The sequence below is a fragment of the Lissotriton helveticus genome, chromosome 6, assembly GCF_964261635.1.
Source record: "Lissotriton helveticus chromosome 6, aLisHel1.1, whole genome shotgun sequence".
Classification (NCBI taxonomy): Eukaryota; Metazoa; Chordata; class Amphibia; order Caudata; family Salamandridae; genus Lissotriton; species Lissotriton helveticus.
In genome coordinates this window covers 423,434,851-423,449,172 of record NC_136067.1, presented here as the reverse complement: position 1 = coordinate 423,449,172, position 14,322 = coordinate 423,434,851, and the positions used below count along the sequence as shown (strand labels likewise).

General features: G+C 49.1%; 1 long non-coding RNA gene across 2 annotated transcripts in view; it reads right to left on the bottom strand.

The window, feature by feature from the left end:
* The window catches only part of LOC144762627 (uncharacterized), a 169,913-nt gene that overhangs the window by 50,861 nt on the left and 104,730 nt on the right, over positions 1 to 14,322 (bottom strand). For both annotated transcript variants that reach the window (XR_013596114.1, XR_013596115.1), the window contains exon 3: positions 4,914 to 5,245. This is a non-coding gene — a long non-coding RNA (uncharacterized LOC144762627). The remainder of the gene's footprint in view (positions 1 to 4,913; positions 5,246 to 14,322) is intronic.

The following is a 14,322-nucleotide window of genomic DNA, read 5'->3' as shown; positions in this document are numbered from 1 at the left end:
ATCTTTTATATAGATTTAACACAAGACCACAAACTACAAAAATCCACAATAATGTACCTAACATGGTAGAATTAGCTTAGTTCTCTTTTAGATGTAAAATGCGACACTTTGAGTCAATGTACCTTAAGATGCGTAACACTATACAACAAAAAGTGTTGCAGGGGAGGTGATGTGTCGGTTCCCTACACGCAAGAACGGTGATGCGTTGGTTCCCTACTGCTGCGTAGGGGATGGTGATGCGTCAGTTCTTCTCTGCGAGGGGAGGTGATGCGTTGGTTTCTTACTGCGACATGATGCGGACCGCGACAGGCCCTGAGACATGCTTCCCGGAGATGCGGCGGCATCTGATGCAACGTCGATCTTCTTCTCCGGTGATGCGAGGTGCTCCGGTGGCCCTGCGATGACTCAGCGGTTCTTCTGGGCCACGACAAGCCCTGCGACACGCTTCCCGGGGATGCCACGTTCTCTGCGGTGACGATCCTCTTCTCCGGTGATGCGAGGCACTTTCGCGTTGTGAAGCGACAGTGGCAGTTTGGCGTCAGGCTTCTTTCTTGTGAGTCGCGCTTCTTGTTTCTCAAAAGTGATCTAAAGTTCTGGGGTCTGGGTCCCCTCTTTTATACACAGTTTCTCTTTGTTCTCTGAAGAGAGAGAGGCATTTGCCTAGTCCAAACCAGTTCTGGTCAGTCCTGGAGCACTCTATTTACATGACTCCTTCTTTCCTTTCACAGTGCAGGGCAGAGACATCAGACACACCACAGGAGGTGGAGCCAGCATTATGGAGGGAAGGCACAGCCCTATTCAGGTTCCAGGTGCAACTCCTCCTTCCCATCTAGATGCAGATCCCTCTATTCAGCACTGTGCTGACTCCCCCTGTCTCCTGGAATCCCCCAGCCCCTGTCACTCAAACTCCAGACAAGGAATACACAACCGAGCAGAGGCAGGCTTGGATAGTTATATAAGAAAATACCTACTTTCTAAAAGTGGTATTTTCAAACACAGAATGTTAAAACCAACTTCACTAAAAGATGCATTTTATCATTCTGAGTTCAGGCATACTAAACTCTAATTTCTACCTAGTTCCCTGAGTCAGTTTAGGATTATAAGATGTTATAATCAAACTGTCCATTCTGGCCGATGGGGGACAGGTAGCCTTGCAATAGTGAAACACGAAAAGGGCTGTAATTCACTATCAGGACCTGCCACACACATCAGGGCATGTCCTACCTTTTACCTGCAATGCACCCTGCCCTTGGGTCTACCATAGGGTGTGACTAATATGCAGAAAAGGGAAGGTTTAGGGACAGGCAAGTGGGTGCACTTGCCCAGTCAACATGGCAGTACCAGACTGCACACAGGCTCTGCAATGGCAGACCTGAGACACACTTTACAGGCTGCTTCTGTGGGTGGCACAACCAGTGCTGCAAGCCCACCAGCAGCATCTGATTTATCAGCCTTGGGCACCTGCAGTACACTGTACTAGGTATGACAGTAAATCAAATAAGCCAATCATGGAGTCACTAATCCATACATCAATTTACAATAGGGAGAGCATATGCACTTCAGCACTGATCAGCAGTGGTAACGTATCTAGAGTCATAAAACCAACAAAAACAGGTCAGACAAAATACAGGAGGAAGGCAAAAAGTTCAGGGACGCTATCTCCACTTTGCCTGAAGGTCATGTAATCCTGGGAGGGGATTTCAACATGGTTATGCAACCCACCCTCGACATTACAGGCACCCCCTTCCCTACCAGGTTGATCCACCCCAAGAAACTGACTGACTGGACATATGGAGGATCTGGAACCCTGGAACCCCCAATACACACATACTTCGGCGGTGCACCATTCCCATGCACGTATTGACATTATTTTTATGCCAGCCCCTGACTGTCAACGTGTGACCACTATATCCATCCTTCCCCAGGGAATCTCAGTCCACTCAGCAATGTTAATGCACCTAGGCTGCACCCCGATGGGCTGTGCCCTATGTGGCTATTGAACACCAGGTTGCTCTAGAACAGAGTTCCGCAAGACCATAGGGGAGGAACTTCAACAATGCTTCTTTGCAAATCTGGATTCAGTGACTTTACCAGGCATGCTATGGGAAGCTAGTAAAGCTTCCATCTGGGGAGTGGCCAAAAGCCACCTTCGGGCACAGCAGCAGACCCAGGACAGTCGCCTTGCCCTCCTCGAAACGCAAGTGTTCCGGTTGGAGATTGACCTGGCCAGATCCCCGGACGGGCCCATGAGAGGCAACTAGCAGCCGTACGTGAGGAGATCACGTACGCACGTGTGTATGCCTGAGGGGAGACTCCTGCATAGGCTGGCCTCATATCCCTTGGCAACTTGGATAATACCCGAGATCCGAGAATCAGGAACCATTTGCCGCACCTAATCTGATATTGCCCGGGCTTTTGCAGGATATTACTCTCATTTATATTCGTCACGCAGGCTGGAGGATACTCTTGCAGACTTTCTCACGCCCTCTACAAATCTGCACTCCCTGCTTGTCACATTCAGAAGCAGCTAGTTTGGACCTTCCCTTGTCTCCAGAGGAGATAGGTGCGGCGATCTCCCAGCTGGCGTCCCGTAAGACTCCAGGTCCTGATGGATTCCCCCAAGAATATTACGCTTCCTACCATGAGCAGTTGCTTCCCCATCTCTCGGCTTTTTTCCACCACATGGTAGAAGTCGGGGCTTTTCCCCCAGAGACGGATAGGTCATCCCTAAATCCCAACAGCCTTCGTCATCTTGTGCGGACTACCGATCGATCTCCCTGATCATCACCGAAATCAAAGTCTACGCTACGGTTTTAGCTCAACGCCTGTACCTGCTCATTACCAAGCAGATCCACCCAGATCAGTGTGGCTTTATGCCAGCTAGGGGCACCAGGCACTGCCTACGACACCTCCATTTGGCGCTTGCTAACCACTAGGCAAGCACCCCCTATCTAACGCTTCTTGTAGACTTTGAGAAGGCCTTTGATACGGTGGACTGGCATTACCTTGATGAGGTACTTATAATGATGGGCATAGATCTACAGTTCCGACGCTTCGTTCGAGTCCTGTATTCTAAACCTTGAGCCAGGGTGCTGATTAATGGAACCCTCTCTGAGATATTTCCAATCCGGAGGGGCACGAGGCAGGGCTGCCCCTTCTCCCCGCTCCTTTTTGCCCTGGCGATGGAGCCCCTGGCATGTTTCATCCGCGCCTGACTTGATTCAGGGCTGGGCATGGGCAAGCCACCACGTGGATAAAATCACACTATATGCGGATGGCGTCTTGCTTTTCCTCGTCAACCCGGCCCACTTTGGCAACAGATGTCTCCAATCTCTTCAAGCCTTTCGAGAAGGTCTCGGCCTTCAGCTGAACCCAGTCAAATCGACCTTTGTGCCTCTCCATCCATACTAGGGAATGCTTCGACTGGAAAACTAACATACCCATTAGGCGACAGTCGTTTAAATATCTCGGCATATGGGTTGCTCTACTCCCTGAATTAGAATGGGCACTGAATGTCACTCCACTTTTCAAAAAGACCAGGAAGGATCTTAATCGCTGGCAAGCCTTACCACTTAGCCCACTCGGGAAGGTGACACTATTTAAAATGATGATCCTCCCCGATTTTTATATATTATCCAAAATACTCCCTTCAATTATCCCGCAGTTGGTTCCGAGAGATCGACGTCATGATCATACGGTTCCTGTGGAGAATGGGAAGACCGCGGATGTCTCTTGATCGCTGCCGCATTCCGTCCTTTGATGGCGGTATGGGCATGACGGACCTCTATCTATACTTAAGTGCACAGATGAATGTCACAGCTTGATGCACTTACAGCCACGCACTTAATCTTGCATGAGTATGTGGCATACCAGATGACCTTCACCAGACTCGCTAAAATAAAGCTTTTGTCTGGATTTCACTTTGTTTTCTTTTCCTACAGGCCTGAATACTTTAGCCGCACATACGGTGGATTGTGAAATTGTTCACCCCACCAACGGGAACCCTCACCATCATAGTACGGTAAGGGTGGAGCCCGATTGTGCAGTATAGTTCCTGATGAATGCCACGGACCCCTGGGGCCAGTAGGCAGAAACATGTCGACCACTTATAGTACGGTGGGGGAACAATAGAATCCCCAACACACCAACCATTTATTTTAAACACCATACAGATGCCAGTTACATTAAAATGAGTATGACATCTGTAATGGACTTTTAACTTCACCTTTTTTTGTAAGGGCCCCCACTTCGCTTTAGAAGTGCGTTCCTGTTGTCAGGCGTATGCCCGCCTTCTATCAAACCAAGTTTTTAGAGGGCGAGGACTGGTCAATGATGAAGCATGGCACCAGGTGGTGTGTGAGACCAGTCTTTCACTTTTTGTGATATGCCTGCACTCACAAGATAACACTATAACACTGTAGCACTTAGGTCATCACACTAGGAGAGGCTCTTTGTGTTAAACATTATAGTTTGGAGGCTGCCTACTCCTACCACCTGTGCCTCTAATTCCCTTCCTCAGGTACTCCATGGGGTGTTGTGGTTAAACCTGACGAAATCCTTTATTCTGTTAATTAAAAGAGCCTGTCAAAGGTCACTGCAACTCTGCATTGTCTCTCATATATTTGTGCCATAACATACTAAACATAATAGGGCCGTGACCATGTTTTACGTACATATCAAAATTAGGACTACCTTCAGGAGGTGCAGGCTGGGCTTCTTCCAACTGTGCATCTTTAGAACAACAATAAAAGCACAAACTTAGATTCTTACTGAAACCAGGCATTGCAAAGAAAAGAAAAAAAAGGTCCTTATTTTACCTGGCAAAGTATTTGCAAACACTTTTCACCACAACAGTCCTAATGCTGAAACAAAACCCATTTACAGTGGTACCACATAAACTGAAACAGACTCACCTTGTGTCAGGCGCACCGATGGACTAATTCTCCACTGCATTCTCTTCAGACCAAACAGTCAGATCGCGGGTTCACTGTTCAGGACTCCAGTCGGGATGACTGCTGGGCTAGGCACCCTCCAGTGGAACAGAGGCAGCAGCTGCGAGAAACATATCTCTTCGTGCAGGGATCCCTGAGCCATCAGTCCGATCTGATGATATCCTCGTCCTACCCTCTGTCTGTGGAAAATGGATGGTTCATGCCCCGAAGAAGTCCTGTTCGGGCTCCAACTGAAGACAATGACCCAATTCTGGCCACCTGGGTCACCACTGACCACCTCTCAGCCTTCTATGCTAAATGAAGAGTTAGAGAAACAGTGGGGAATATACACCAATAATCATTTATTGTATACGCTCAGAGCGGAGGCCCATCTGCACAGTCCCGAGAGAGTGCAACAGAGGGAACTAAGGAACAGTAAGCATAATCATACATTATGTGCATTACATGGTCAATCCATAACACGCTCACAGTGGAATTTTCTAAACAGATGTGGATGAACAGCGTAAAGGAAAAAAAGGTTTCTACTCTCCTTTCTTGTACAGCTCAGAACACTTTGAAGGCTGTTCCACCCTTGGGCTGTAATCAAACTGCCAGACCGGTGGAAGAGGACCTTTGTCGAGAGAAAGCTATGCACTGGCACGGACAATTCTTCGTTACAGAAATGAAATTTAGCAAGAGTCATTTCTCGAAATTGAACAGGATTGGTTTTGAACATTACATTAGAAATGGCAGTCAAAGAAAATGGTGTAGCGAATGCTAACTTATACATGACGTTAAAGAGCATCAGTGAGCATAATCTAACAGCCCGCGCATCTGTAGAAGAAGAGGAGTAAAATAAACTTGTGGGAGCATGGGCCAAGGCTAATAATCAAGGACCAGAGTCTCAGTGAACCCAATGTGAAACCGTTCCTGAAACCGACCAGCTCGAGTTTTCCTTCCACCTCCATCCCTCGTGAAAGTAGGAAAAGAAAGAGAGAAGGGATAAAAGAGAATCATCAACAAGTGGCCAACAGGGCCAACAGCATCCTTTCCAGTCCAGGGAAGGCTCAGATGAAAGGGCTTGGGCCGTTCCAGAGATTTCACTCTCCCTTGGGCAGGGTCAGGGTTCGCCAAGAGAGAAAGACTTATCCCAATGTTGGGGTCTCGTCCCCCACAGCCATCCTGCATTAGGGTAAGGTAAAAGCCCCCTCGTTGTAACATTTTATGTTCAGTGTGGGGCTCCGGTGACAGATAGGGGTGTCTGCTTTGGGAGACATCGTTTCTAGATGGAGGAGTTCGGCATGGCTTCCCTCAATGGAGGGGAGCCGAGGATGTTAAGTTGAGGGTATGTTTAGAAAAGTCATGCAGTTTATGGGTCAGGTATGACTGAGGGCGTAGAGTGTTGAGGAGTTGACAGGTGACCCCCCCTCCATCCAGAGTCCGTAGGTGCTGTATGATATCCTATGTGGTTTGTGCCGAAGATTGTTCCCTGGCTCGTGCTCCCCTCCATGGCCCAATCACTGTGGAGCAATCCAGGCACGTGTGTTCCCTAGAGGAAGCAAGTGGCGAAGGAGGACTAGACTCTCTGGAGGACGTTGGGAGCTGTAGGAGTTGTTTGGTCTCTCGTAGGGAGCGCATTGCTCAGTGACTACCTTCCCAAGTGAAGACCAAGGCAAAAGGGTGGCCCCAGTGATATTTGAGGTCTAGTCCCATAACTTGTCTGTGATTGGCTTGAAATCCCTACGGTGGTGCAGTGTTGCTGGGGGTAGAGTTGAACGGTGTGCCCCTTGTGAGTTAGTTCCGTCTTCCACCGCGAGGCCTTCAGAATCGCCTCCTTCTCAGTGAAGAAGTGTACTCTTGTGAGGATATCCGGTACAAGGTCTGGACGTTGGTGGGGGGGGGCACGGCAACTCAGTGGGCTCTGTCCAGGGCTGGCGAGGAGGTATCATCATCACCTCTGATTATGTTAAGCAGGTCTGCAGTGAAAGCATAATGTCTGAACCCTCCGCTTCCCTAGTTACCCCTCTGATTCGGATATTGTTACTTCTACTTTGGTTTTCCAAGTCCTCTTGCTTGATTTGGAGCTCGATATGCTGGTCTTCCAAAGCCGCCATCCAGCTTCCAGCAGATTTCTTGATCTTACATCCGATTATCTAAGGTGCAGTCCTGGTCACCTACTCGGTCCCCAATTTCTGTGATGTCTCTCTTCAGCTCCTTAAGACCAGTCTTGGATTCTGTTTTGAGAGATAAAATCTCCGTTTTGATTTCTTGGAGGAAGGAGTTCATATATACTTGAGTGATCAGCTCAGCCCGCACCTCAGGGATGGACTCCATTTGGGCAGAGGTTAGGGGGCCGGATTTAAGCCACAGGGAAGTGACCGGATTGTCTTTCATTAACGTTGATGTGAGTTCCTTGCAAGCTTTCGTACGCAGCATATTTCCAGGAGAACACCCCTTTCAGCATGCTGTTGGATCACCACCCAGGCCCACCACTCCTGGGGAATGCACCCTACATCCGCCCAGAGCAAGTAAAGTTCTGTAGCAGGATTAGGCACACAAGGAGGACAGTAGTGATTTAACTGTGGCCACAATTGATCCTTTCAGTCGAAATAGATGGAGACTGTGCAACAGATCAGGAGTAGGAGGCAGGCCCAGGCTCACGCGCGGTCCTACAGTCAATCGTACTTCCCACCTGGTGCCACGATGACAGCTCCAGTGGGTAGTCCAGGTTGTCGGGGGTCTCCAGGCCTAGAAGGCGGCCAGGGTGCCAGAGAGATCAGAGTCTGGTAAGGCTGTATGCAAAAGGACTAGGCAGGGACCCAGCGGCAAAGAGTGGGAGCCAGGCCTGCTGCATGACCCCTATAGCTGATCGCTCCTTACCGCCAGAAAATGATTGCGGCCTTGGATAGGTGCCCAATGCCAATGAAAACCTCCAAAGTCCAATAGCAGGACCGAGTGAGTCCCCGGTAGCCGCCTGCAGTCCAGAGGGGAGAGAGCACCACCCTGGAAGGGCCCCTAGGTAAGTATACAATGGCAACGAGTCCTCCTGCAGCAAGCCCAGCCCCTGGATGCAACCCCAGTGGGCCACGTAGCACCGGAGGCAGGCCCCCCCAGAGCAGTGGCCATCCAGAGCAGTGGTGTCAGGCACACTCAGGGCCTCGATGCAGAGTGGAGGCCCTCTAGCACAGTGGAAGACCCCAAGCTGGTGCCTCACCAGACTTCCGTGCAGCTGGGGCCAGATGCATGCGGTGGACTCAGAAGTAGGCCCGACCACACCAAGCATTGTAGTGGACCCAGCTCCATCCCCGGGTCGTCCCATGATGCAGCTCAGGGTGCAGGTTTCCTCCATGGGCCAGGGATGTGGGTGCGTCATAGCAGTCTCCACCAGCCTCAGAATAATGGGAGGGGCTCAGGCCTCCCGAGCCGCGAGCGACACGGACAGCCGCAGCACAATCAGGTCTGTTCCTAGGGAGCCAGTGAAGTATTGTCCACTCTTTTGACTCCCCTTGCCTCCTATTGTACTTTGGAAGCCCAAAGTGGGGGTTCACCAACCTCGATGCCTCTGGATAGCTAAAACTTAAACCCCGGGGTGCAGAGACACGGAGAAGTGCATCTCACTGCATTAGCTGCTTGGCCACACCCCCAATGTACTGTTTCTAAATCGTTGATATGTAGGAAGCGCCCCTTCCATTGCTGAAAGGTCAGGGGTAAGGATCAAGCCATGCTGAAGCCACACAGAGCCTATAAACCGACATAGTTATACAAATTAGACCTTCCCCGACCCTTTTGTCAGATTCATCCACCGCCAACAGCATAAGCTGAGGTGACGGGGAGATATTAACTTTAAGGGCTTCACCTAAAAAACTGACTATTTCCAAGCTGAGTGATTTTAGGCTAGGGCAAGTGGAGAACATGGGAACCAGATCCTCATTAGATGCATGGCATCTAAAGCAGCAAATCCCCACATCCCCACCCGAATTTAGCAATTTTTGCTGGTGTTCTATAATGTTCTAATTGCAGATTTGATGAACACAGAATTGACTCACCCAGCTCGAGTGAATTCAGGAAGGCAGAATCCGACAGATCAAGCCTCACCTGCCACTTCTCATTGTGCTTATCCAGATCATCTGGGACCCTATGCAACATGCAGCCATATAATTGCGAGATTGAGAGGCCAATACCCTTTGTTAGCATTTCCATCAAGGTAATCTGCGCGAAACCAGCTGCACCCCCAACCTTCCTCAAAAGAAAATCCCTCAAATGTAAATATTTTTTTTTAATTCCGAGGCCCAATATCAAATCTACCCGTAACCACTTCAAAATACGTAATATGGTCCCCTGCTAATAGATACCCAATCCTAACAATGCCCCCTAGTTCCCATTTAACTAAACAGTTATCTTGAAATATCCTGAGGAGCTGATCGTTCCTACAATATCTGCCCACCCCCAGTTTTTTCCGAACACCTGCCCTGTTTCGAAATGCAGTAAGTCTTAAAATAAGTTTTTTTAAAGTAGCTCGGCTCAAAAACTTCAACAGACAGCCCTTAGCGGTTGCCCCAATAAGAAGCTCATAAATTGAGGGCACATAGCCTGGCATATCTCCTTCAGCTGCCCTTCTATTAAATTAAGGGCCGTAATATTGCAGAGCTGCATTTAGATAATATAACTTAAAATTGGGGAGCCCCAACCCACCTTATATCTGGGTAGGCACAGGAATGCTTTAGGCCTCCTACTCTTTCCGTAGGACCAGATGAATCTAGCCACCAATCTCTCAATTAATTTAAACTAGACATTGTGAACCCCCAGAGGAACAGTACGAAAAACATACAATAACTTTAGGAAAAACATAATTTTTACAAGATTCCACCTCCCCATTATTGAGCGTTTCAGATTATACCATCAAATGAAATCCTTCTTGATTTTTTCCATAATAGGGATTAAATTTAAATCGACTATACATTCCACTCTTGCTGTGATGCAGACTCCCAGATATGTAGCTTCCTCAACAATCCTGATATTGGAGGCGGACGTGTTTTTGTTTATAAATACCTGGATTTTAGCTCTGTTTAACAGAAACCCTGACTGATTCCCAAATTCTTCCGCTACCGTTTCCACAGAATGGAGAGCCCTGTCTGGGTCAGTGGTGATTATTGTCACGTCATTGGCGTAGGACAACATTTTAGTATCCTAGCTTTTAGACCTGGCACCATTGGCATGGGTCTCCCTTCCATTTTTGCTGTTGCCTCATGTATTTTTGCTGGTGTTAGATGCTTTGGGCACTGTGCCACTGCTGTTCAGTGCCACAGTGTAAGTGCTCCCTATTGTAAATCGATATATTAATCAGTGGTTCCATGTTTGGCTATTTGGTTTACTTGTCAGACCCTAGTACAGTGCACTGAGTGTGCCCAGGGCTTGTAAATCCAAATGCTGCTGGTGGGCTTGCAGCACTGGTTGTGTCACCCACAGAAGCAGCCTTGTAAAATGTGTCTATGGTCTGCCATTGCAGAGCCTGTGTGCAGTCTGGCACTGTCATGCTGACGGGGAAAATGCACCCACTTGCCAGTCCCTAAACCTTCCCTTTTCTTCATATCAGCCACCCCTATAGTAGGCCCAAGGGCAGGGTGCATTGTAAGTATAAGGTAGGACATGCCCTGATGTGTGTGGCATGTCCTAATAGTGAATTACAGCCATTTTCGTTTTCACTATTGCAAGGCTACCTGTTCTTCATAGTCCAGAATGGGCTGTTAGAATTATTACAGTTTATAATCCTAACTGACTCAGATAACATGGTAGAAATTCGAGTTTAGTATGCCTGGATTCAGAATGATAAAATACATTTTACAGTGAAGTTGATTTTAACATTCTGTGTTTGAAAATACCTCTTTTAGAAAGTAGGTATTTTCTTGTCTAACCTTTCAAGTCTGCCTTTGCTAGGTTGTGTATTCCTTGTCTGGAGTTTGTGAGTGACAGGGCTGGAGGATTCCAAGAGACAGGATGGGTCAGCCCAGTGGTGAATAGAGAGATCTGCATCTAGATGGGAGGGAGGAGTTGCACCTGAACCTTGAATAGGGCTGTACCTGCCTTCCTCAAAGCTGGCTCCACCTCCTGGGGTGCAGCTGATGTCTCTGCCCTGCACACTGAATGAAGGGAAGGAGTCCTGTCAACAAAGTGCTCCAGGGCTGTACTTGCCTTCCACAATGCAGGCTCCACCTCCTGTGGGGCGTCTGATGTGCCTGCCCTGCACTGTGAAAGGAAAGGAGAAGTCTGGTAAACAGAGTGCTTCAGAACTAGTTTGGACTGAGCAAATGTCCCTCTCCCCTCAGAGAACAAAGGGTTTTGGGGTATAAATATTGGGACCCTGATCCCAAGAAATTAGATCACTTTTGGACAAACAAGAAGAAACCTCTGCTGAGGAGAGGAACCTGAGGAAACTGAGAGACTATTCCTAAGCTTTAGTGCTGCTTAGAGGATTGGCCTGCAGTGGTTGCTTTACTGCCAAAGATAGGAGAAAGGAACTTTGTGTACTTTGCTTTCAACTTGTGAAGGATCTCCAAGGGCTTGGAAAAGAGCTTGCCTCCTGCTGAAGTCTCAGGGACAACAGACTTCACCGCCCAGCCCCCCAGAGTTCTTTTGGAAGTGCCTGCTGCTGTTTTGGGCCTTCTAGGGAACTGCGTGTCACAAGGAGCTGGAAGCGCAACGCAACAAAGAGGAAGCGTGTCGCTGCTGCTGCCGTCGCACTTCTTAACAAGGGTTTCACCGCTGGAGTTGTCGCACTGCACCGCTTTGAGAGAAGCGTCTCGCAACGAAGAGAAAGGTTGTCGCCGTCGCTGCTGCCTGCTGTCGCACTTCTGAACAAGGGTGTCCCCGCTGGGGTTGTCGCACTGCACCGCATTGTGAGAAGAGTCTCGCAACGAGGTAGAAGCATGTCGCCGTCACTGTTGCTGCCGTCTTACTTATGAACAAGGGTGTCGCCGCTGGAACTGTCACATTGCACCACAACGAGGAAAGCGCCTCGCATCTCAGAGAAGCATGCCACCGTCGGAGCTGCTGCCGTCGCATTTCTGAACAAGAATGTCGCCGCTGTCGTTGTCAAATTGTGCGGAAGCTTCACACAGAGTGAGAGAAGAGCGTCGCAGCTGAAGCTGTTGCCGTCGCATTTCTGAACAAGGGTGTCGCCGCTGCAGTCCACGCATCGAACCGAGAACTTCTCGTATCTCCGGAGAAGCGTGCCGCATCTGGAAGAACTTCATGTCTTTATTTCTTGCACCAGAACTTTGCCGCATTTCCCTCGCTGCGACATTGCTTGTCATGGAAGCACAACGCATCGTAAGGTACATTGACGCAATGTGTCGCAACTTAAGAACTGAACTTAACTAAGCTAAAACTACCATCTTAAAGTAACAGTATTGTGTATTTTTGTGGTTTATGGTCTTGTGATAAATCTATATAAAGTATACTTATTTTTGATATAAAAACCTTGTGTGGTGTCCATCTGCAGTGTTGTCACTGGGTTACTGTATATGGTCACAAATGCTTTACACACTGCCTCTGAGATAAGCCTGTCTGCTCGTGCCAAGCTACCAAGGGGGTGAGCAGGGGTTATTTAGGAGTGTAATCCCCTTATCCTGACTAGAGGCAAGGGTCCCTATTTGTCACAAGTACCTACCTGTGCCAACTAGAGACCACCAAATCGAACACCAGCCCTGTAGACTGATGGGAGAGATGTCGAGAGAGGTTTCCAACCTCATAAGAAGGGGATCTATATACAGTGCAAAAAGCACTGTATATCTGTTCTTTATCTGCCCCTGGCCCTGCTTTTGTTTAGCCATACTGAACCTCAGGGTTTCCCCTCTTCCAACAGCTTGAAGGCATCCCAAGCCATTCCAGGAGAGGAGCTACCCTTCTTAGTATTAAAATATCCCGAGATTCAGCCTTTCACATGGTTAACATATTCTAGGTCCTATAGAAGGGCTCTCTCAAAAGTCAATTTTCTCGTCACCCTTCTTAATCCATCAAGTGGGAGTTCAAACACAATAGAGTTGTTGTCAGACATTGCTCTGAGAAAGAGTTCAACCTGGGCCACCTTGACCAAAACCGGTGACACCAAGAAATAATCCAGGCTGGCAAGCTTGCCATGGGAGACTGAATAATAAGTGTTTCTAGGCTCAGGAGCTTTCAGACTGGGCCAGACATCGATTAAAGCAATATCCCTCAGAATTGTTTTTAAAGATCTAGATGTTTATGCCCAGTATAGCAAAGTCTGCTAACCCCAGGACCCCCTCTAGACCAATTTAAATTTAGGTCTCCACACACTATATATGGTGCAGGCCAAAAAGGTAGTTCAATAGCTAAAAAAGTAAATAGACCAGGGTCATTTTAGATTGGGGCGTTAATTGAGCACAGTGTAAAGGAACCGTTGCCAGCTCTACACTCCATTATCGCCCATCTGCCATGCTTGCCTGCCGCCTTTCGACCAGATGTAACAGTATTTCCTTTCATTAAATTGGCAACCCCCTTAGTCCTGATCCTGAGTTGTATGGCATGCTAACTTCAGCCCTCTAGAGTTCAAAATAGCACTATCACTCCACACCAGGAGGTACTTCAGTGCAGTTATAAAAACAGGTACGGCAAGCAGGTACGGCAAGCAGGCACCTCAAGTGCATCCTGCTCAACACCCGCTCCGTCCACAGACACGCCATCGAACTCTGGAACCTCCTAGACGCCACAGCCCCGGACGTTGCCTTCCTCACGGAGACCTGGATGAACGCCTCTTCAGCTCCCGACATCGCCATCGCTATCCCAGAGGGCTACAAGATCGTCCGGAGGGACCGAAACGCCAACCAGATGGGAGGAGGCATCGCCATCGTCCACAGGAGCACCATCCGTCTCACGACCAGCACCGACAACACCCTGACCAGCGCCGAACACCTGCATTTCCAGATCCACACCAACCCGAACACCACCCTCAGAGGCACCCTGATCTACCGACCCCCTGGACCACGCACGCAATTCAGCGAGGACATCGCCGACTTCGTCAGCCCGCATGCCCTCCCCTCCGCTGACTACATCCTCCTGGGAGACCTCAACTTCCATCTGGAGAACAACAGCGACCGCAACACCAGCACCCTGCTCGACAACCTCGCCAACCTGGGACTCAAGCAACTGGTGTCCACCCCCACCCACCTCGCCGGACACACACTCGACGCAGTCTTCTCCTCCAGCCCAGACATCGACTTCAGCCACGCCACAGAGCTTCAATGGACGGACCACAGCTGCGTCCACTTCACCTTCAAGAGAACGACGAGCCACCAACACCAGCAACAGGCCGCCCGCAGAAGCTGGAACAAGATCACAGCAGACCAGCTCGCCACCTCCCTGAGCCAGCACCCCC